Below are 25,371 nucleotides of genomic sequence, written 5' to 3' on the forward strand. Positions count from 1 at the left end.
TTATAAGGGTACAATGCCAATGACTAGTGTGGATATTTTCTGTACCAATGATTGAACAGAACAATTGGTACACAAGCTACATAATAGAAACACAGAAATAAAGTGCAGCACGTTATTTAAAAAAATAAAATAAAAATGCTTTAGAAATCATTATAATAACTATAAAATCCTTTGGGCTTTGTTTCTGAAATAGTTTAATTTTTTTAAGTGCTAAAATATGTATAATACGTAAGGAAGGTTTTTGGGGTTATTTTTTACAAGTAAGCAATTGCTATGTATATAGTTCTATAGATTTATTTTTTTAGTTGCCTGGGCTGCGGCAATTTAAGAGACATGTTGTTACATATACTCTTGTAATTTAGCTGCCATTTAGCCCTGCAGAGACAGTGATTGGTTATGGCAAGGCTGTAATGTGTTGTCAGCCTCAGTTATTCACAATTTGTTGGCTGCAGCCTAACATTGCCTGTGAGGCAGTGCTATTGTGAAAATGCTTGACAATGTTGATAGTGTAGTTACATTAACCAATAACAACCACAAAGGGCAAGGAAGGTTATGCTTTAGATGCTATAGCTGTAGATGTGAGCACTGATAGACTATGGGCTAGTTGCTTACAAATGTCATGCAAAGTCAGTGCGTGGCATATTTTTACACTGAATTTAACAATGCCAGTGTTACTATGCTGCAGGCTTCAATTCATATGCCATTTACAATATTGTGTTTGCTGGAACAGGAGGCATGTGCAAAAAAAATAAGACAAAAATAATTTTCTTATTACAATTATTTATCTATTTGTTTTTATAATATTAATAATAATAATAATAATAATAATAATAATATTTTATATAGCACTTTTCTCCTAATAGGACTCAAAGTGCTTTACAATTGCCTTTACAGCTCAAAATACAAATTAAGCTTAACAGTAGATATTAGTGGGATGCTTGAGTAATAGGTAAGTCTTTAGTCTATTTTTAAAGGATTCAAGAGTGGCAGCTTCTCGCACTGTACGGGAAAGAGAGATCCATAGACTCAGAGCCACAAAGTTGAAAGCTCGACCCCCAGATGAATTCAGGGAGATTCTAGGTACTGTTAGTAGTCCTTCATCTACAGATCACAGTAATCGAGTGGGACAGTATGGAATCAGAAGCTGCTTCAAGTACCTTGGGCCCTGGTCATGTAGAGCTTTGAAAGTCAGCAAGCCAATCTTGAAAACGATTTGCAATTTTCCAGGTAGCCAGTGAAGGGAGTAGAGAATGGGTTTTATGTGGCTGGAATGGGGCTGGTTGGTTAATAGTCTGGCAGCTGCATTTTGTACCATCTGCAAGCAGTGCAAATCTTTTGCTGGGAAACCAAGGTAGAGGGCATTGCAGTAGTCTAGGTGTGATGATACAAATGCATGTATGACTTTAGGCAGATCTTCTGAGGGAATTATGTGCTTGATTCTGGCTATGTTCCTCAGATGAAAGAATGAGGATTTGATTGTGGCTGGCACCTGATGTTTAAGTGCCGTGTTTAATGAAGACATAGGGTTTTCATTCAATATACATGGTCAAGACTAAATCATTGGAATTTCTTATCACCGATATTTGCGACAATAAAAAATTATCTTTCCCCCAAATGTACTAAAATTGAAATTGACAGACAGGTGCTCCATAAAAGATCCCATCCATGTGATGTGTAAAAAAGGGAAATGATTTCCCTTCTATATTGAGAGCCAGGTCCATTATGCGCATGTGTGGTCTGCTGACCATGCATGCGTAGTGGCTATTGCCAGAGAGTGTATAGGAGAAACCTTCTCCTGGTAATTTCTGCAAAATAGTAACCAATAGGCTACTATAGGATAACTCCATCTGTTCCTCATTTCTGACAGCCTATATCATCATTGAACAATGTCAGATTAAGGTTTTGTGACTGCTGAGACCAGGGCAAGCACTTACCTTACCTCTTAAGCATGATAATAAAAGTGCATACATACATCAATCTTGTCTTTTGACAAGATATGGGTAATAATAATAATAATAATAATAATTTTATTTATATAGCGCTCTTTCTCCAATAGGACCCAAGGCGCTTAACAGATACATAGCATAATATAGTACAGAAAATAAGGAAGTACATTTTCATAAAATACAGAAGCATGAAGATACTAAAAGGGACACTATGGAAATGCTTGAGTAAACAGAAAAGTCTTGAGTCTACTTTTATTAAAATGACAATATTCAACTAAACATTTTTAAAAAATTCATAAAATCTAATTCACTGCACTTTTATATTGTGGTCACCATACGTGTACTTATTGATCATTTGTTGACTTTTGGCATGTCATCTGAGGGAATTAAGTGCTTGATTCTGGCTATGTTCCTCAGGTGAAAGAATGAGGATTTGATTGTGGCTGATATCTGATGTTTAAGTGTCAAGCCACCATCCAGGACAACGCCAAGATTCCGCACAAGATCACTGGTCTGTAATTTTGAATCCCCCAGTGTAAGTCCAGTTGGTTGGCTATGCTGCAGTCTTGTCCTTTGATGTTGCGGTCGTATCAAAAGGACCTCTGTTTTATCCGGGTTCAGTCGCAGCCAACTGGCGCTCATCCACTCCTGTAGTTCAGCTAGACAGCCATTTAGGGTTGCTATTGGGTTATCAGTGCCCGGAGCAAAGGACAAGTACAGTTGTGTATCATCTGCATAGCAGTGGTAGACCAGGCCATGGCGCCTGATTATTCGCCCAATGGGAGCATGTATACTGCAAAAAGCATGGGGGATAGTATAGAACCTTGTGGGACACCACATGGCAATGGCACTGGTGGTGATGAGTATAATCCAGATGATACTCTCTGTGACCTGCCTGTGAGAAATGATTTGAACCAGCTTAGGACTGTGCCATCCAGACCACAGAAATGTATCAGTCGCTCAATCAGAAGCCCATGGTCCACGGTATCAAATGCTGCCGAGAGATCCAGAAGGATTAATATTGAACAGTCACCTCTGTCTTTTGCCATCAGAAGATCATTTAACACACACACCAGGGCTGTTTCAGTGCTATGTCTTCTCCTGAATCCTGATTGAAATGGATCATAAATATCATGGGTTGTCAGGCGGGTTTCCAGTTGATTTGCAACGACTTTCTCAATAACCTTTCCTAGGAAAGGAAGGTTTGATACCGGTCTGTAGTTGGTCATGCAGTCGGGATCTAAATTAGGTTTTTTAAGAAGCGGTCTAACAATTGCTTCCTTTAGGGGTCCAGGAAAAATGCCTGTCTGCAAAGAGCATTGAACAATTTTTGTAAAGACAGGACCAATTATATCCATACAACCTATTAGAAGCTTGGTTGAGGCTGGGTCCAGATCACAGGTGGTGGGACGCAAAATTCGAGCAATTTCAGCAGTGTCCTATAGTGGCTATAGTAGCTATAGTGATCAGATTTTGAGGTCCTCTATTCAGGCAGGGCAATTATACCCATTAGTACGGATGGCAGATAACATGCATAGGCCATAATAAGTAATCTGATGATTCTAGGGAGATCATCTTTATATTTAAACAATGCACATGATGATATTGGGGCAATTGCCATTTGACAGTTAAATTCAGAAAACATAAGTGTTCAAAACAAGAAATGTGGATTGTTATTCCTTGCAAAGCTAAATAAAATAATTAAAAAAATGAATTATTTGTTCATCCACACAATCAAGGTAATATCACGTCTATCAGTGATAAAGGGTTAATAATATCTTATGAACTGCTTACAATCAGTGTGGCAGATTTAAATTCAGCATGAAAACACATTCAGCTTTGCAACTGCAAAGAAAAAGAATTTTCCATCATCGCATATTCTGACAAATCATACTGCAATATAATAGACTTAGAAAAAACAGAAAAGAAAAAGAATTGATACCCAATTGGATCAAATTACTAGTCGAACAATGTAAGTGAATATGCCTTTAGTGCTTCACAGTTTTGAAAACTTCAAGAAGTAAAATAAATTGCATGACCCCCTGGTAACTTCCACTCAATTCGTATGGGTACAAATTGTTTGCCTCAAGCTGGGTGAAATATACATTCAAATTCAAGCTCTTGACGGAAATTATTAAGTAGAGTCATATTAGCTTTCTCTAAAGCATACTCGTTTCCTATATTGCCACTGTATAGACCAATTATGTTACCTTTCCACGCTGAGAAATGATTGTTCAGCTAACACAGTTCTGGTAAAAATCAAAAGCACTACATTTTAACCTTGGGGGAATATATTTTTTTTTATTGCTTCTTGCTCGCTTACTTGTTCAAATGGAAAATATCTTCCATTAATCTAAATGCAAAATTTTTTTTCAGCTTTCAAAAGTTACTTGAAAAATTGTAAGCACAAAGCAATAAACTTTTTATGCTCTTAAGACCACTAATGCTTTGAGCTTCATATTCATTTTAGGGAAATGAACATTTTATGGTTCACAGAGGAATATCAACATGAATAATATGAGAGATTATAATGCATGTAGCAGAAAAAATAGATTGGGTTTATGTAAACTATTTAATCAGATGTGAATTTTTCTCCGACGGATACAAATCCTGACCTTACTTTGATTTGTACAAAATAAACAATGGTTTCAGAATAAAAACTCCACAAAAACTGCACTTATGCTTCAGTATATTTATATTTTATTCCCGTGACTCCTGCAATTATATAAAAAAAGCCTAGAATATACTGTAAATACAGCAAGAAAAAAAAGATGCTTCACAACAATATGAGTATTTAATAGGAAAATAACATTACAAGTATACATTCCTAAAGGCCTTACAAGTAACATTGTAAAATAATTGCCTTATTAAGGGGTCATAGTAGATAGCAAGAACATAAATATCTTAGGAATTACAGAAACGAGAAGGTTAATAAAATACTTTCTTCAAGATGATGTTCTACTCTGTCACATACTTTGCATCAAAAAATAATAAAAGAAATGTAAAATAAAACATTTAGAACACAACATATGGAAACTGAAAATGCAAACTTTTTTTGGAATTAAAGGTAGATGAGTATTTCAATGTTTAAAATCCCATAAAGAAAGCTGAAATGTACTGGTAATGTTGAATACACACATAGCATTTACATACCTTTGCAATATCATGCTAAAACATGTTGCATATTTGTGGACTTGACTTTTATGGAAACCTCTTGAGTATCTATAATGGTTGCATCCACAAAATCTACTAACTTGCAGCCATCAGTGCCATTCTCCTAGTGCTTTAGCAAAAAAGTGGGGTCAATGCTATTTTTTAAGAGATATTGTACATGAGCAGTAGTCTTTGGTACAGTGCCAGAGTCCTCAGTGCATTCACTGGTGAATTTCTTCCAAAGGGAGTGGGTCCCACAGAGCTTGTAAATGGGCTCATGCCTCTGATGAAAAGCCCCTGTATGGAGCTGTTAATACAGATGCATCCACGGTCATGTTACCCGTGAACGGGTCGCAGCACAGTTGCGGCTCACCATGCCGGAGTGTGAGCCAATCTCAGGAGCGTATGCACCCATGCAATCCTATGAATTGCTTGTGTGTACGCATTTTATGTGCTCAGCCATGTGCATGCTAGTGGCAGTAAATGACCCATGATAGCCCAGATTGATGGCCTTGTAATGAGTTGTCCAAGGACTCCAAGCAGCTGAGTGTTTTTTGGGGGAGTTGTGGAGGATGCTGCATGTGGCAGATTATATTAATAATATCTAACCCTGGGGGAGGTTCTGGGTGTTTCCGAGGTGTAGCTATCAGATATTTTGTGGCACTTAAGATGTAAGTGATTAGGTTATGTACGTGTTTGGGGGTATATGGAATATAATTAGATAATAAGGAACTGGAGAGGGAAGATGGCATTTGGACACAACCTGACCTAAGTGGTGGATTACTTGACACAGTGTCTCTATTTTGGAGCAAATCCACCAAATGTGAGCCAGGTACACTCATTGCCATAGAGATACCAACAAACAGTAGAAATGTTTTGGAAAATAGAGTGCAACAGTTTGTATATTACTGTAGATACCAATAATAAAATTCTTTAATGTATTTTGATGATTTTAATGCAAATAGAAGTTGTAGAGAGTGTAGCCCTAATATTATCCCAGGTTTCTTGGTCAAGAGTTTAACCCATGTCCTCAACCAATCTTAGCTTGTGTTGATCCTTTGGGAGCCAATTATGTTCAGCATAGATTGATATAAGGAGGAATATAGACAAGGAACATTGGGAGTGTAAAGACACTAGGGGATGGATCATACAGTATTAATCAGTTTATCAGGAGGAAAACAGTAGAATAACAGTCGACCTGAAATCTCTGCTACTGTAAACTACTTTGAAGAAACTGCACTTTGGACTCTCTCCAATTCAAATACCTTCTTTCTCCATGTCCTGGACACTACTTGCTGGGCACCCTGCATAGTCATTGCAAGGAGATAACACTTGATTGCTACACCTCCTGCATTCCACCCTCGGCACTCTCTAACTGGACATCGGTGACCTGACTGTGAGCATCTGTCCATATACCCTAACTCTCACACTAATATAATCCTAATTCTAATACCTTAACCCTCACCCTTAATCCTGATTCCCTAACACTAATACCCTAACCTTCACCCTTAATCCTAATATCCTAACACTAGTATCTTATCCATCACCCTTAAGTACCTTTAGTCCTACAGGAGAAAGGGCGCTATATAAATAAAATTATTATTAATATTATTATTATTACTAACCCCAAACACTAATACTATAACACTAATACCCAAATCCTTAATCTTAAACCCTAACAATAATACCCAGAACCCTCACAATTAAACCTACTACCCTAATACTAACACCCCAACCTTTACTCTTAATCCAAACCCTGATCATAATGCTCTAACACTAATACCTAACACTAATACCCTAACCAATCTTCTAACCCAAAACCCTAATACTAACCCCTAAACCAACTTTAACCCTTAACACTAGTAACTGCACCCTTAAAGCACAGACTATATGCCTGCCATAAAATTCTACAGTATGTTTCTGTGTGGGCTGGGGATATGTGTGTGCAATGTATTATAAAAGTATCTCAGCTGTGAGTATTTATAGGAAAGCGAACGGTGATACCAAATCTCGTTTGCAAGCTATCGTAAGCGGGAAAGGAGTGCCAAATGCTGATGTCAGTAAGATTATAACTGTTTCAATGAAGGGGCATTCCATTTTGGGTTGAAATTGGGGATTGTTCCATACAGTTGTCAAGAGTTGAGAGGAAAGTATTAGATCATGGGTCTTCAACCTGTGGCACTCCAGCTGCTATGGAACTACATATCCCAGCATGCCCTGCCTCAGTTTTATCATACCCTAACAGCAAAACTATGGCAGGGCATTCTGGTATGTTTAGCTCCACAGGAGCTGGAGGGCTGCAGGTTGAAGACCCATGTATTAGATTGCATGTACTGGATGTTGTAGTCCTCTAGAGAGATAAGTAAAAGGCAGGAGTTAGATGGAGAAATGTCTGTAATACAATGTAAAACTTTAAAAAGATGATTGCAATAAAAGGAGTTAGGAGCACCAAGACCAGCTTGCATGGTTTTTTAAAGATTGTCCATGTAGATCCTTGGCTTTCTATCTGACATTTGGTGGCCATAAATATTAATATATTAAAAGCACTAGCTGGAACTGTGATGGGTAAGGTTTGAAATAGATATAATGGTCATGCATCTTCATTCATGTGATCCTGTATTTTGGCATAGTTTGCTAAGTCCATTATTACAGTGAAAATGAGAGGAGTAAGGGGATGGTCATTGTGGAATTTTAATAGAGAGTATATTTAATTAACAATGTAATGGCAAAATGTATGCACTGAGGAAAATGTAGTAACACATTGCATACATTTCTTAATTTTGCTTTTTTACAGCATTGGGGTATTTGTATTAAGTCTTGGAGAGCGATAAAGAAAACAGAGATAAAGTACCAGCCCATCAGCTCTTAACTGCCATGTTACAGGCTGAGTTTGAAAAATGACAGGAGCTGGTTGGTTGGTGCTTTTATCTTCTTCCACTTTCTCTCTTTCCAACTCTTAGTACATAGGCCTCATAGTTTGCTGCTACAAATAAACTATTTGGAGTAAATCTCAATGTGCTTTTTCTAGTGCATTTTCTATAGCATCAGCAATACAGATGTTGTGCGATACCCTTGAATACATTTTATTACTCACTAAGGGGGACATTTACTAAGCAGTGATAAGAGCGGAGAAGTGAGCCAGTAGAGAAGTTGCCCCATCAACCAATCATTTTATAGTATGCAAATTATAGATGTTACGTTAGTGCTGATTAGTTGCCATGGGCAAATTCTCCACTGGCTCACTTCTCCGCTCTTATCACTGCTTAGTAAATGTCCCCTTAAATCTTCTTCAACAAATCTAATCTTTTTTTGTAGATCCCAATTTCTTAGATTGTCACAGAAACAGTAAGCCATCAAATAATGTCATCACATATATGTATCATTATAATTTTATGAATGTTATGTATTGATTACATTTTTGACACGCCATAAAATAGAATATCTTACAGTGTAAATAATATTTTCTGATGAATTTGGCACTGTTTGTCATCTTTGGTTTGAAGCTGGAACACTCTAATAAATAGCCCACGGAGTGTGTATATAACTTGCACCTCCGCTCATCAGAGATTATAGCTAATAAGCTGGATAGGCTCTGTTGTTATTTTTTCATTTAAAATGCTTTGAGAAAGCATGGCCTGAATTTGGTTAGGAGTGTGACAATGAGAGAGATAAGTAGATGTGACAGTTATGAATGATGTACTGTCACGCACTTCTGAGTTCAGACGTAGATAAATTGACACTGCTGTCAAACACAAGCCATGCAAAGTAGAGACCTCTGATGAACCTTCTAATATAGTAAATGGGAGTCTTAATTCTTCATTAACAGGAATACTGAGATTTGAACATGTAATTTTCTCCTTGCTGCTTGTTTTAAGAATTCCAATAACCCAGTCTTTACAGTTCACTAGGCAGAGATTGCTTTTTTCCATGATCAGAACACGTAGGCTATGAAACGCAAGGAAGAACAGCTTTAATGCAGACTTATTGTCTTGGTTATCTTTAATGGCTTTGTAATGTATTGGTCTTATTATGGAACAGTACACTTATCAGTTCCTCCAATTAAGTGATGCAGTACCATAAAAATTTCATATTAAATGAAGACAAAAACGTTAGAGGTATTATATTAGATGTCAGTAGAAAGTGCCAGGTGGAATGTCAAGGCTAGAATTATATTGTGCAAGGAGTGTACATTTCAGTGTATTCAAAATCAGATTACGCAGGGCTTTCTCTTCCCTTTGTTTTCATCTGCAATAACATTGCCTCCGTGATATGTCCCTGTTTATTTAATAATGTTTTCCCCACTCTCCTTCTATCAAGAGCACATTGGTGCTTTACTTATCAATGACATAATAATAATAATAATAATAATAAAATAAAACATTTTGTAGTTTGGTTTTTAAACCAAGTATTAAGATGTGTCACTTGTCTAATTTAAGTATATTCACTGGATTGTGGCACATTATCTCTGTCTATTCATATACTGTATCACTGAGTGCAGCAAGGCTTGAGGCAGGAATTTGATCATCATGCTCTGTGACAGGCACCTGATCGTGCTGCTTGGCCTAAAGAGCCTCTACTCATTCAGTATGTAAGGAGGGTTGCCACCTGTCCAGTTTTCACCCACACAATCAAGTTTAGGAATGTTCTCACTGATTTCAGAAATCTGTTTCATTTTTATTAATCCTGACAACTGAGACGTGTAAAGTTATGCAGTCCTGCATTAACAAAAAACACTGATCAGCAAGTATACAAATGAAAATAAATCTTGAGACAATAAAGGGGTCCTGAAGATAAGGAGGCACAGAGTAGGGGGACTTAATAATCCCTTGCATTTGGTTACAGGAACACTGGGGTAAATTTACTAAGATTCGTAATTTCCGAAAAAAGGTCAAAGTTCAATCACGAATGACATCGACAGTGTAAAACTGCAACTTTTTGAATTGATTACGATGGATTTACTAAGCTGTCGTATTCGGGTTTTTCTTTTCTTCCGATGTCGATGTCATTCGTGGTTTTTTACCTATTTTTACGGCAGTGATTAGCAAAACACTGCCGACTTTTTTTTACAATCAATCTCGGCCGGATCTGTGTGATCCGTGCTGGGGTTTTTTTTTTTTTTTTAATTAAACACTGTAAAATAATAAAAAAAAATGCGTGGGGTCCCCCCTCCTAAGCATAACCAGCCTCGGGCTCTTTGAGCCGATCCTGGTTGCAAAAATATGGGGAAAAAAATGACAGGGGTTCCCCCATATTTAAGCAACCAGCATCGGGCTCTGCGCCTGGTCCTGGTCCCAAAAATACGGGGGACAAAAAGAGTAGGGGTCCCCCGTATTTTTAAAACCAGCACCGGGCTCCACTAGCTGGACAGATAATGCCACAGCCGGGGGTCACTTTTATATAGTGCCCTGCGGCCGTGGCATCAAAAATCCAACTAGTCACCCCTGGCCGGGGTACCCTGGGGGAGTGGGGACCCCTTCAATCAAGGGGTCCCCCCCCCCAGCCACCCAAGGGCCAGGGGTGAAGCCCGAGGCTGTCCCCCCCCATCCAATGGGCTGCGGATGGGGAGGCTGATAGCCTTTGTTGTAAAAGAAAAGATATTGTTTTTAGTAGCAGTACTACAAGGCCCAGCAAGCCTCCCCCGCATGCTGGTACTTGGAGAACCACAAGTACCAGCATGCGACGGAAAAACGGGCCCGCTGGTACCTGTAGTACTACTACTAAAAAAATACCCAAAAAAAGACAAGACACACACACCGTGAAAGTATAATTTTATTACATACATACACACATACATACATACTTACCTTAAGTTCCCACGCAGGTCGGTCCTCTTCTCCAGTAGAATCCAAGGGGTACCTGTTGAAGAAATTATACTCACGAGATCCAGTGGTCCAGGCTCCTCGGGAAATCCAGGGGTAATCCACGTACTTGACAAAAAAAACAAAACGGTGTCCCGACCACGAACTGAAAGGGGACCCATGTTTGCACATGGGTCACCTTTCCACGAATGCCAGAAAGCCACTCTGACTTCTGTCTAAGTGGGTTTCTTCAGCCAATCAGGGAGTGCCACGTTGTAGCACTCTCCTGATCAGCTGTGTGGTCCTGTCCTCACTGACAGGCAGCACACGGCAGTGTTACAATGTAGCGCCTATGCGCTACATTGTAACCAATGATGGGAACTTTCTGCTCAGCGGTGACGTCACTTTAGGTCACTTTTTCACATCCTAAATGTGTTTTAGCAGTTGTGCAAATAAAGTGTATAAATATAGGGGGTCATTCCGAGTTGTTCGCTCGTTATTTTTTTCTCGCAACGGAGCGATTAGTCGCTAATGCGCAATGTCCGCAGTGCGACTGCGCCAAGTAAATTTGCTATGCAGTTAGGTATTTTACTCACGGCATTACAAGGTTTTTTCTTCGTTCTGGTGATCGTAATGTGATTGACAGGAAGTGGGTGTTTCTGGGCGGAAACTGGACGTTTTATGGGTGTGTGTGAAAAACGCTACCATTTCTGGGAAAAACGCGGGAGTGGCTGGAGAAACGGAGGAGTGTCTGGGCGAATGCTGGGTGTGTTTGTGACGTCAAAGCAGGAACGACAAGCACTGAACTGATCGCAGATGCCGAGTAAGTGTGGAGCTACTCAGAAACTGCTAAGAGGTGTCTATTCACTGTTTTGCTAATCTTTCGTTCGCAATTTTGATAAGCTAAGATTCACTCCCAGTAGGCGGCGGCTTAGCGTGTGCAAAGCTGCTAAAAGCAGCTTGCGAGCGAACAACTCGGAATGACCCCCATAGCTCAAATGAATTTTTGAGAAAAATGGTGCCCAACACTAACTTTGCTATTGATAGAAAACTATAGCTCATATAACAGGTAATTCTGAAGTACTGTAGGGCATTTTATTGGACATTGTGCTATACATACAGTATTTTCTCAGAATATTTAAAATCAAGCTACTTGATATTACAATGTGTTCTTCCAGATTCTATTCATATTGGAGCTATTCTTGCTATCAGCTTTTTACATGTCGAGATTGGCTAATCGCTGCTTTACTACATCAATGGCTCTTCATGCAGTTGCTACAGTCCATGCAGGCCTTCCCTTTTGCAGTAACATACTGTAAATGCATCTAGTGTCTTCAGTCAATAATGAAAGGTGTTTACAATGATTTCCTCAGAGGAATGTACATGGATAACAGTTGTAATACTTCGCACCAATGTGATTGTAATGCAGGTTGCATGTGCTACTGTAGTTAATGCTTTTAAATATACTGTACATTGTTTCTAATAAAGCCTATTCACATGTGGGGATCTATTCATACAAGTAAATGAGAGCCCTCTCAATGCATCAGAAGTTCATGTTCTTCATGTTTTGTTAAAACAGAAAGTGCATGGTTGATAATGAGCACTCATTTTTTTTTTTTTTTTTTTTTGGGGGGGAGGCATACTTTTCAGATTAAATTCTGTGAACATAATTTTAAATTATGTGCACATGTGTTTTATCACAACTTACAGTATGTACTATATAAGGAGATTCTAAAGACTCTGAGAGATTTTCATAAGGATTACCTATATTAGAAAAGGATAGCTGAAACATTGGACACAACCACACAAGGGGTTTGAAGCAGTGGAAAAAGATATTGAGAAATGAGCAACTAGACATTAAAAGGCACTGATGCTAATTAGTAGCTCATTTGCAAAAAATAAATCCACTGGTGATGTCAAAGAAAACAATAAACTGGTCAATTTTTCCCACCCTCTAAGTGCAGAGTTCAAGCTCAGTTATTTATCAGCTTTTCCTCCTGTCTAGGGAAAATGTCCACTCACTTCCATTCAATGTATTGCCATTCCTCATTCACAACATAAAAAGCTTCCTGCCCCTTCCTGCAAGACATCTCTGCTACTGTAGCACTTCCCTGGAACTCAGCGTGATTTATTTCAACTTGATTGTCAGACTTTAAGTAGTCGTCTTCTTGACGTCTTAATTATTCTGAATGTCACCAGCTTTTTTAAATTAGCCTATTTCCAGTTTCCATTGACCCTCACACTGCCCGTACATTAAGGGCCTGATGTAGAATTGGAAGTGACTTGGACATACTGTACTTTGCTAAAATGGAAAAAAAAATGTATGCCTGTAGAGCTTCCTGCAGCCTGTAGAGCTTCCTGCTGGGGATGTCCTCAGGATGCTCAAGGCAATGCTCTTCTTCCTTGTCACCCCACTCTCTCTGTATGATGTTGTGATATCACAAGTTTGAGAGTATGTAGCCAACAAACACTTGTGCCAAGATGGGGGGGAGTACTAATTACCTGGGCCCAGGCTTTCTGGAGGGGCCCAGTGGGGGTCTGCTGCCCCCCTCCTGAGTATACTTACCTTGATCCGCAAAGCGGTCCATCCTCCTCTACAGTGCATTCTTCCCAGTAACAACTTTGATAAGATGGCACCGCACAGTGAAAGCAAATGTTCAATATCAGTGGGAAGATGTTGCTGGCTGAGGAGGAGGGACCTGCTTGACAGATCAAGCAACCTGCCTCATCCCCCCTACCCCTTGTTCTGAACAGCACTCCCCTGTGAAGCAGCCCCGCAATAAGTTTAGGTTTTTAATGCCTTTTTTTCTACAGGAAATGGACACACACCCTATTTGGGACACGCCCCCATGCAGCACTCTATCCAGGAGCTGCTCTATACGGCCCTGCCAGCCATCTCTGCTTCATGCCCATGATTTTTTTTCTGTTTTATTACCTTTAGATTGTAAGCTACTGTACAATGAACAGTGACATGAAGTATGTACTCATGTACTCTGTGTTTTATTTCCAACATGCATGTAATAATAAATCCTATTTACAGTATGTATTTCCAGTTGTTTCTGTTACCAACATACTGACATATTTAGGAGAAACATTGTCCTAAAGTAAGGAAAGAATACTTGTGTTATTTTTTAGCTTAGTGGAACATGAAGATATAAGAAGTCACTATCCCTTGTTCAAATGAATATCTGAATGATTATTTGATTCAAATCACACCTTTAGCAGGGATTCAATATTATTTCTGAATTATGCCTATGACATTGCAGTAATGTGCATACGAAATGGCAAGTTATGGACGTTCTCAGAGGAAATGAGGTTTAGATACTAGGCATATTAAACCTCAGCATTGCTCATCATAGATTTCAAATAGTGTTACACAGTAAACACCACAAGGAGCTGTTTTTAATGAAAAAATGTTGGTGTCTTATAATGTGTCCAGGCAACCCAAAGCTGTATTTGCTAAGATTGTGTACTTTAATATTGAGTATTAAAAAAGTAACACATTTTAAGGATAAGGAGGTATACAAAATATAATACAAAAAAAAGTAGCTTAGGATGAAAATATCAATATATTTTAAAGATATATGGGTTTATGTAAAAGCTCTGGTGAGATACCGGTGAGGCTGGCCATGTTTTTAAACCAGCAATCATTTAAATGGTTGAAATTGCCTTTTAAATGATTGCCGCTTTAAAAATAGGACCAGAACAATTGGATTCTCACCAGAGCCTGCATCTTGCAGGCTACTGCATAAACCGCATATTTTTTTTCAAAAATTTAATTTTAAAAATATACATTTTTTTTTGTCTTAACAGTTGATTTTGTATGATGAGAAGTTGCCATCTTAACTGTTTTCCATACTGTTAATTGGAAACTCATTAAGTGCTGTTTGCACATGCTGAGAAACGTGATTTAATACTTCAAAAACATGAATATTTAATTTCATTTTGAAGAAACAAATGCCTGTGATAATAATTATTAGCTAAATAATCAGAGTGAAAAAGAGAAATATGTGATGACACCAATAATGTGACACAAGAACTGGATGTAAATTGTACAGCCATTGTTTCACTCAGCTATGTGTTATATATCTTATTATGTGACAAACTGTATGTGTGGTGAGGAAACAAACCTTGTGAACACTTTACAATTATCTCTTATTTCTAAGTCATTTAAATCTATTATACGTCTCATTCCTAGTAATATATAAAACAAATAAGCCTGCACAAATGACTATTTCAAGACTTTATTGTCATTGTCTTTGTTGAAAAGAGTATATCTGGTATACTTGCCTACTCTCCCGGAATGGCCAGGAGGCTCCTGAAAATTGGGTGGCACTCCTGGCCCCCCGGAAAAGTGGACCAGGCGCCATCTGCCTGCACACCACTGAAGCCACACACACGCCTGCTGCAGCCAGGGTGCCGATGATGTGATTCCCTGTCGCTGGGCCTCCAACATTAGGTTAGAACAAACATTGATATGAAAGAAATACTGTAATATCTCAAAGTAAAACCTACATTTTATACTAAATTCAACTGCAAATGCAAATTATCAAGGGCATTCAATAGCTGGCTATAAGAATTCCAGCACTTTACAACCACGAACATTGGCAATTTTCTTTTGTACTGTACCCCAGAAAGGTGCACAGAAATGTTGTTGATGTTGTGGTACCATATCCTAACGTCATTTGCATTGCCACAAATAGTTGACAATTGAATGCTCATTATTTGTCATAGATGTTACATTTTTCAAAAGCCTTTTTACATTTTCGATGCATAAAATGATCAGTGTAGTGCAAAATCTTAAGAGTAGGTTATCAAAATTCTACTGCCTTTTCTGCCCTCCAAATACACTTGCATTTTTAGAACTGGTACTATGAATTGTAATTTCCCAGTTTTAAAGGGAATACTGGCTTACCAGTTCAAATTGTGAATTGCATATTCTGACATCTTTTTAGTAAAAGTTACATAATTAAATTTTTATTAGGATGAAAAAAGGGCAGTGTTCTCTTTGAAAAAATACATGTAAGTAGTTATGAACAACAGACAAGGCTTTTGCAAATGTCATTTTACTTGTATTTAAAACAGATAATATAATCTTCATTTCACAATTAACAGAAGCACAAACATGTTTTCATTATTATTGTTAATATTAACTTATATTAATTTTGGAATATTTGTAGTACTGTAATGTTCTTGCATTACATAAATAACACAAATTTTGCAATGAATGTCTGTTAATTATATTCTTATAAATTGAGAGTGATGATTTCATCAGTAACCTAATAAGACAGTTGTGGTATTGTTACAGTAACCTTTATGATAAATACAGCTTTTATACAGAATAACCTTGCTGACAATGAAAGTATGATCTTACGGTTTTGTGTCCTTAAATGGTCAAAGAACTCATTAGTAATTTTGTAGCACACTTATACACAAGTGCTGATCATAGAGAATGGTCATTGTCATTGCTTATACTCAGTGAGTCTAAAGCCATAACTTTAGTATTCATAAGGAAACGTTCTATAATATAAGGAATACATATAATAACATTAACTACAGTTTGCTAAATAAAGCTGGTCATTCCGAGTTGATCGCTCGCTAGCTGCTTTTTTGCAGCCGCGCAAATGCTATGCCGCCGCCCACTGGGAGTGTATTTTAGCTTAGCAGAAGTGCGAACAAAAGGATCGCAGAGCGGCTACAAAGTTTTTTTGTGCAGTTTCAGAGTAGCTCAAAACCTGCTCAGCGCTTGCGATGACTTCAGACTGTTCAGTTCCTGTTTTGACGTCACAAACACACCCTATATTCGCCCAGCCACGCCTGCATTTTTCCCGGCATGCCTGCGTTTTTTCGAACACTCCCTGAAAATGATCAGTTGACACCCAGAAACGCTGACTTCATGTCAATCACTCTGCGGCCAGCACTGCGACTGAAAAGCTTCGCTAGACCTTGTGTGAAACTACATCGTTCATTATAACAGTACGTCGCACGTGTGCATTGCGCCGCATACGCATGTGCAGAAGTGCCTTTTTTTGCCTCATCACTGTGCAGCGAACGAATGCAGCTAGCGATCAACTCAGAATGACCACCAAAGTGTAGTTTAGAAGTTATCTTATTTGCATGTTGGTTGTACTCATAAGATCACATTATATAAATGTATTCTAAAGAAACAAGGGCAAATGTACTAAACTTTGCAGAGTGATAAAGTGGAGAGAGATAATGTACCAGCCAATCAGCGCCTAAATGTCATTTTTCAAACACAGCCTGTAATATGGCAGTTATGGGCTGATTTTTTTTAAACTTTATATCTCTCCACTTTATCACTAGCCAAGGCTACCCCTTTGTCTATAAATATTGTTCACCCCTATTCTTGGACCACTTCCCCAATTTATTTCTAATGAGTAGAGGCAGGGGTGGATCAAGGGGTGGGCTGGCAGAGCTATTACCGCAGTCACTTCGCCAGCACCACCGCTTTAGATTACTGTCACATTGACCGGGCCAGCACCATTAGATAACTGCAGTGTCAGCCATCAACCAAAGGCAGTAGGACCCAGCGGCTCTCAAGGAAGGCGCGACATCTGACATGAGCCTTATGCGCATCCATGGATCACTGCTGCATCTTTCCTCCATGCTGTACAGGAAGAGGAGCATGGAGAGCAGTATACAGTCTGTCCATGAAGAAGGCAAATTGGAGGGGGGGAGGGGATTGGCTCTTGAGGTGACACACTAGGCTGGAGGGACAGGAGGCAGAAAACTGGAGTAACAGGAGGTTGTAATGAAGGGGGAAATTATGCTAGAGTGACAGGGTTCAGGAGGCTGGAAATATAGGAGGCTGAAAATATAGGGGGCTGGAGAGATAGGAGGCTTGAGACAGGGGGCAGGAGACTGGAGTGACAGGCGGCAGGATGCTGGAGTGACAGATGGCAGGAAGCTATAGGGGTGGGGTGGAAGGCTGGATTGACAGGTGGCAGGAGGCTTGAGTATCAGGGAGCATGAGACTGGATTGAAAAGGGGCAGGAGGCTCGGGAGTGGGGCAGCGAGACCTGGGCAGAAGGATGGAGGTCATGAGGTGACAGAGGGTCTTGTTGAACCTCTGTTGTATGATGATGATATCGGCAATATTCCTACACATCTTTCGGACCATGTGATCTCCTACTAAAATAGTGAATACTGAATACTGCACAGATATCTACTTATAAGTAAAGTGTATTTTTATTTAGTACACAAAAAAAACGGTATTTATTTTTTTAAGGGGGGCGCCAAAGGGAACTTCGCCCCTGGGCTCTACATGGTCTAGAATTGGCCCTCAGTAAAGGAATGGCTGAACTGGGAACAGACAGTAACTGGTCTCATTCCTTTTCCTTCAAGTTGGTATCAGGAACTAGGTAGTTGGAATATCTTGTTTGGCCATAGTCCTGGAGTCATATTGTGTTGGGGCTTACAGTGGTTTAGGACTCACGAAATAAATACATTAAGTAACTTATATATATTTCATTAGAAGTGTTCTATTTAGCTTTATTCAAGTGTATCGAATACACTTTTATAAATAATGCTCAAATTTCATATTTTTTATTTTACTGTGTATCATCCCTTACAAAAACAATATTAATTAGCACAGCTAAATTGTTGCAGACACTGCTTTTCACATACTGTATAAATGTTTTTACATTCAGTGTTGAACTGGGTCGTGAAGGACTAACCGTGGGAATGTTGTGGTAGGGGCTCATGTTTACGGGTGTGATCCACCTCTCTGCAGACCCCCCCACTCAGCTCTTTAAGCATGCAATGGGTATAGCACATGTGCAGCGTAAGATGGTGGATAATTCTCTAGACACTAGACTTCATGTACACTGGATGCTGTGCATCACAACTGGAGATGTATTGTTTGGTGAAAGACCTACCTACGACCCCATGTTATTCAAGGTTTATTAAATAAGCACAATTTCTACAGCTTTCTGAATGTTTTAAATTGTCTCGTTTACTGCAGGGCCGCAAGGGGGGGGGGGTAGAGGGGGCTTGCGCCCTATGTGCAGGATTTATGGGGGCGCCGAGGAGTTACAGAGGAGCAGGGTGTTTTTTTACCAGCAGTGTTGTGCTGCTCCAGTGAGACAGCAGACGGCTCCCATGGCAGTATCTCTTACCCACCTTTCTGCCCGCAGCTGCATCCAATGCTGTACAGGTGAGCTCCAGTTCCTGGGATCTCTCCTATGCTGGCTACTGTCCTAAACTCTCTTCTTTGCCATGCAGTGCTGCGACTAGTGTGTGGTGCACCGTGCAAGCTATAGAAGCAAGCAGTTGGTGCTGTGTTTTTCAGCAGGCTATGATCCCAGCTACCTGCCCAGCACCAACTGATAACAAGCTGCTGGCTACACACCATTGAGAGGACACTTTGCCCCCAGTCTTTTGATTGTTAACAGGTGCAGTCACCGATGTTACAGAAATCAACTTTGCTAGCTATCCACTTGACAGTGGTAACTAAGAGCCCGGACAACCTCCAACTCTCACCAAGTACAGCAGCTTTGTGGTGAGTTTAAATACAGACTTTATTATCAACACTGTGCTCCCAGTTAGTAGTATCAACCTCTGCTTTGCCTCTGAGATGGGGGGATTTGGTGTCGCTTATAGGGGGATGTAATGTAGTGTACCATATAGGGCACAGGTGTCAGTGAGTAATGAGTACACCTGTGCACCTGCCGGGTGACCCAGAAAACGTGATCTGTGTGGGGTCGTGAGGACCGAGTTTGAGAACCACTCATATAGGGAATGTATTGTAGTAATCTATTGCAGTATATAGGGGCATGTAGTGCACTGATGTGGTGTAGCACATAAGGGGATGTAGTGTAGTGATGTAGTGTTGCATATAGGGTATGTAGTGTAGTGTATAGGGGCATGTAGTGTAGTGATGTAGTTCAGCATGTAGGGGATTTAGTATAGTGATGTAGTTCAGTGGATAGGGGAGTGTAGTGCAGTGATTAATTATTATGATATAGGGGGTAATTCCAAGTTGATCGCAGCAGGAACATTTTTAGCAGTTGGGGAAAACCATGTGCACTGCAGGGGGGGCAGATATAACATGTGCAGAGAGAGTTAGATTTGGGTGGGTTATTTTGTTTCTGTGCAGGGTAAATAATGGCTGCTTTATTTTTACACTGCAATTTAGATTGCCCATTGAACACACCACACCCAAATCTAACTCTCTCTGCACATGTTAAATCTGCCTCCCCTGCAGTGCACATGGTTTTGTCCAATTGCTAACAAAGTTCCTGCTGCGATCAACTTGGAATTACCCCCATAGTGCAGTGATGTAGTGCAATATATGGGGACACACAGGGGGGCATGTAGTGGCACACGCTGCTGGGGGAGCATGTCATGCTTATGGCATTTGGGTCACACAGGGGAATATTGCCCAATAGCATTCCCTTTTTTTCAAAATTTTTGATAATCTGATTATTTTAGTCTGACAGGGATTTTTTTGGTGTTTTTGGGGGCGCCAAGTTACTGCCTTGCCCCAGGTGACAAAAATCACTGCATGGTCAATATTTATGTAATGCACTGTGAGCATTCCCTCATTCCCTATTGTTCTAGGTTTGTGAGCATTCCCTCATTCCCTATTGTTCTAGGTTTGTGAGCATTCCCTCATTCCCTATTGTTCTAGATTTTGTACGAACCCCCTTGCTGGCTTGGTTAACTACAATGCTGCTATTAAATAATTTTTCCTTCATTTTATTATTGATCTATATAAAGCATTGCCTTCATGAGTGATATCTTAGGTATTTTTAAACTCATAAGCTTACAATTGTCAGTTGTGTACTATATTTGTAGATTAGTAACAGGAGAATGACAAACCTAAACTTGTATCTTTCTATTAGTAGACTGATCACTGTTGGCCGTTGGTACTCGGCAATCATTGATTAGCTCTAGAGACGTGCACGGACCCCTATGTGTGGGTTTTAGTTCTAATTCATCTTTGGGTTTTGGTGAAACCTCCCTTGGGTGTTTTGGTTTGAATTAGATTTTTGGTTAATTTTTAGTTTCCTTTAAAATCAATAAAAATCGATAAACATTGATTTAAAAAAATGAGAAAAATCATGTAATTTAGACTTGTTTACACCAGAAATCAGAGTTTGTTTTTTAAATCAGAGTTTGAACTGACAACAGACCCAAGCCGGGAGTCGGTTCCACTCAGAACTTCAAAGTGATTTCAGTCTGTAACTCAATGTGACTGGGAACACCGAGTTTGGGTGTGTTCATATTCAGGAAACTGAACTGCACATCTCTAATTAGATAATTTATTAACTGTAGTATATGCATCAGAAAATAATTACATTTTCTGCTTGGCTTTAGTAAGGAAGTGAGTAGTGCAGCAATCCTATATGTACTGTAGAAGTAAGTGATCATATACAGTACTTAGCCTGGCTTACACTTTAAAAAACAACCAGTTGGTCAGTGGGATGAGAATCCCTGACTTCTAAAATGCATGACGGTTTGTTCAACCAAGAGAAGCTTATCACATGGTTAGAAGCACAATTGCTGTACAGAAAAGTAGTTCAAGGTGATCTGCCAAAGCTCTGTGTAAAAATACATAAATTCAAATGCACAAACAATGACTGTAACCTGACAGTAAGAATCTCTTTTTATAATGTACCCTTTCCATGCTTTGAAGTCAGCAACCAATGAAAACGATAGCAGCATTTATGATTCCAAAAAAACATAGTCTATTTTTCTTTATATGACCATTTTGTAGTTTTGATTAAATTGTTGACCTATTCACCAGTTACTGTAGACATGAGAATTAGGGGCATATTTATTAAATATGTATGGTACAGCATAATGCCCAAAAGCACGAGTTTCGGGGTGTACCTGCAAATATTATGAATCCCCTGAATATAAGAAGGAGGCATCACAGTAGACACCTCTCATACCTGCCAAGGTCCTTCATTTCCAGTCACAAATGCAGCCACCTTCGGTTTCTATTGGGACATCTAAACTGTCAGATTTACCACATGCACAGTATGCGCCCCAACACCTATCCTGGAAGCTGAGTGATAATGTAAGCTTATGTATGGAAGTCTCAGAAGAAACAATTGGTAGAAATTAAATACAAATTTTATTAACAACAATTGGTAAAATGGTAGTAGAATATACTGTCAAAAATCAAGGTAGGGGTGGGGGGGGGGGTTTGGAAAGAAGGAAACACAGAACAAAATTTAATTACAGTGTAAATACTGAATAATGGTTCTGGACTGCCTGGGTGCGAAAATACAGAAAATAACAGCTGGGGGCCTGAAATGATGAGGCGATTTGAATCTCTTATGAGTAATGGTAAGGAGACAGATAGGATAAAGATGGAATGAGCAAGATGAATCTGCTGTCAGTGTTAGACGCTGAGCAAAACCGTCCAGGAATTTCTACTAAACTGAGTATTCCTCAAGAGTCTCCCACTCGAGTACTGACCCAGCCCTACACTGCTTAGCTTCCAAGATCGGAAGGATTCGGGCGTTACCAGTGTGGTATGAAAGTAGAAAAAATATTTGATATCGAAGGCTCGGGAATCACTGATGAGAGTTCACGAAATGGAGAAGATAAAAGAGTAGAATGAGTAGGAGAGGAAAATAGGGGATCTGCTGCCACCGTTAGACAGGGATAATTACCCCTGAATCAGTGGTGAGAGTCCTGAAATTAGTGAAAGCTGGAAAAAAGGAAAAGGGAGGGGGGGGAGGGAAGGTTGGGAACAATGCTGTTATGTATTTTAGGAAGAGTTGATGGTCAATGAGCTACTTAATTGCAGGGTGCTGATGGTACCTATAATATAGGTACTTGATGTAATAGAAAACAACTTGTAGAAAATTGGCAGACAATTAAGATGATTTAAACCATGCAACACCATCAATTAGATGTTATACAATTAATATCCTTTGTACCAAAATGGTATCAGGTAGGAAGATAAGGAGATAATAACAACACTTCTATCCAGATATATTAGGGTTAATTATGTGCCACTGTATTCAGAGCTACAGAAATACTTGATGATAATGATAGTGGAGAAAGTTATTATTGAACTATGCTCCAGATGGATCAGTGGAAGGGCGCAAGGCAAAAAAAGGGGGGGGGGAGAGAAGAAAAGCTTGATATAATATAGGAAGATACGAAAATACGAAAAAATGTTGTGATAAAATGCTGAGCCAAAGGAATAGGTCAGATTAATAACTGAACATTGAAACTTGGCAATATCCTATGTAATAACAGTATGATGCCGCTAAGTGCCGACTGCCTATAAAGCAGATACTTGCATAATATTTAAACAGGTTAGGTAAATAATATTGTGAAATAAGCATCTAAAATTAGATACCAATAAATGTGCAAGAGAAATACTGCAATTATGCAGATGTTACCCGGAATTGCAGGGGCGATCAGTCACTGGTATGCGGCAAAGTGCAGTATACATACGGGATATCCGTATCAGAGTCCAAGCATGTTATGAATGCAGGATACAGTGGTTGCTGAGGTTTGAGCAGTTTGTTATAGCCGCAGAGCAGATCGGTCTACCTGGTGTATTCCAGAGACGTGGTCTGTGTAAGTCTGTTGCAGGCTGATGATGGAATGTCCAATCGTGGCTGCAGGGCTGATGCGGCTGAAGGGGGAAGGTGCGCAATGTTCAAAGTCCCGTCGCGGCAGTGTGTGGCGGCGGCGGGTTGATGTAGCGGCTGCGTGAGAATAAGCTGCTCGTAGTTCAGGCTGTCCGGAATCGGCTGTCACCCCCAGGCAGTGGGGTATGGAACGGAAGACGCGTTTCACCCGTTCACCGGGCTTGATCCCGTTCACCGGGCTTGAGACGTGGTCTGTGCAACAGACTTACACAGACCACGTCTCTGGAATACACCAGGTAGACCGATCTGCTCTGCGGCTATAACAAACTGCTCAAACCTCAGCAACCACTGTATCCTGCATTCATAACATGCTTGGACTCTGATACGGATATCCCGTATGTATACTGCACTTTGCCGCATACCAGTGACTGATCGCCCCTGCAATTCCGGGTAACATCTGCATAATTGCAGTATTTCTCTTGCACATTTATTGGTATCTAATTTTAGATGCTTATTTCACAATATTATTTACCTAACCTGTTTAAATATTATGCAAGTATCTGCTTTATAGGCAGTCGGCACTTAGCGGCATCATACTGTTATTACATAGGATATTGCCAAGTTTCGATGTTCAGTTATTAATCTGACCTATTCCTTTGGCTCAGCATTTTATCACAAAAATTTTTCGTATTTTCGTATCTTCCTATATTATATCAAGCTTTTCTTCTCTCCCCCCCCCCTTTTTTTGCCTTGCGCCCTTCCACTGATCCATCTGGAGCATAGTTCAATAATAACTTTCTCCACTATCATTATCATCAAGTATTTCTGTAGCTCTGAATACAGTGGCACATAATTAACCCTAATATATCTGGATAGAAGTGTTGTTATTATCTCCTTATCTTCCTACCTGATACCATTTTGGTACAAAGGATATTAATTGTATAACATCTAATTGATGGTGTTGCATGGTTTAAATCATCTTAATTGTCTGCCAATTTTCTACAAGTTGTTTTCTATTACATCAAGTACCTATATTATAGGTACCATCAGCACCCTGCAATTAAGTAGCTCATTGACCATCAACTCTTCCTAAAATACATAACAGCATTGTTCCCAACCTTCCCTCCCCCCCCTCCCTTTTCCTTTTTTCCAGCTTTCACTAATTTCAGGACTCTCACCACTGATTCAGGGGTAATTATCCCTGTCTAACGGTGGCAGCAGATCCCCTATTTTCCTCTCCTACTCATTCTACTCTTTTATCTTCTCCATTTCGTGAACTCTCATCAGTGATTCCCGAGCCTTCGATATCAAATATTTTTTCTACTTTCATACCACACTGGTAACGCCCGAATCCTTCCGATCTTGGAAGCTAAGCAGTGTAGGGCTGGGTCAGTACTCGAGTGGGAGACTCTTGAGGAATACTCAGTTTAGTAGAAATTCCTGGACGGTTTTGCTCAGCGTCTAACACTGACAGCAGATTCATCTTGCTCATTCCATCTTTATCCTATCTGTCTCCTTACCATTACTCATAAGAGATTCAAATCGCCTCATCATTTCAGGCCCCCAGCTGTTATTTTCTGTATTTTCGCACCCAGGCAGTCCAGAACCATTATTCAGTATTTACACTGTAATTAAATTTTGTTCTGTGTTTCCTTCTTTCCAAACCCCCCACCCCTACCTTGATTTTTGACAGTATATTCTACTACCATTTTACCAATTGTTGTTAATAAAATTTGTATTTAATTTCTACCAATTGTTTCTTCTGAGACTTCCATACATAAACATACAAGAGTGCACCCACAAAAGAGTCTTCTTTTCTCTTCTTTTTGTCGCATGTCTTACCACTGACTCAGGGTGCACCACCAAACTCAAGATTTAATTAGAAAACAT

The 25,371-nt window shown here is 39.5% G+C and overlaps 1 protein-coding gene and 2 pseudogenes across 10 annotated transcripts in view; 2 read left to right on the plus strand and 1 right to left on the minus strand.

Annotated features, from left to right (window-relative positions):
• The window catches only part of AUTS2 (activator of transcription and developmental regulator AUTS2), a 1,933,147-nt gene that overhangs the window by 1,013,629 nt on the left and 894,147 nt on the right, over positions 1-25,371 (plus strand). The window lies entirely within an intron of this gene.
• Positions 22,300-22,418, minus strand: LOC135052232 (5S ribosomal RNA; annotated as a pseudogene).
• Positions 24,800-24,918, plus strand: LOC135052233 (5S ribosomal RNA; annotated as a pseudogene).

This window comes from Pseudophryne corroboree, chromosome 2 (genome assembly GCF_028390025.1).
Source record: "Pseudophryne corroboree isolate aPseCor3 chromosome 2, aPseCor3.hap2, whole genome shotgun sequence".
Classification (NCBI taxonomy): Eukaryota; Metazoa; Chordata; class Amphibia; order Anura; family Myobatrachidae; genus Pseudophryne; species Pseudophryne corroboree.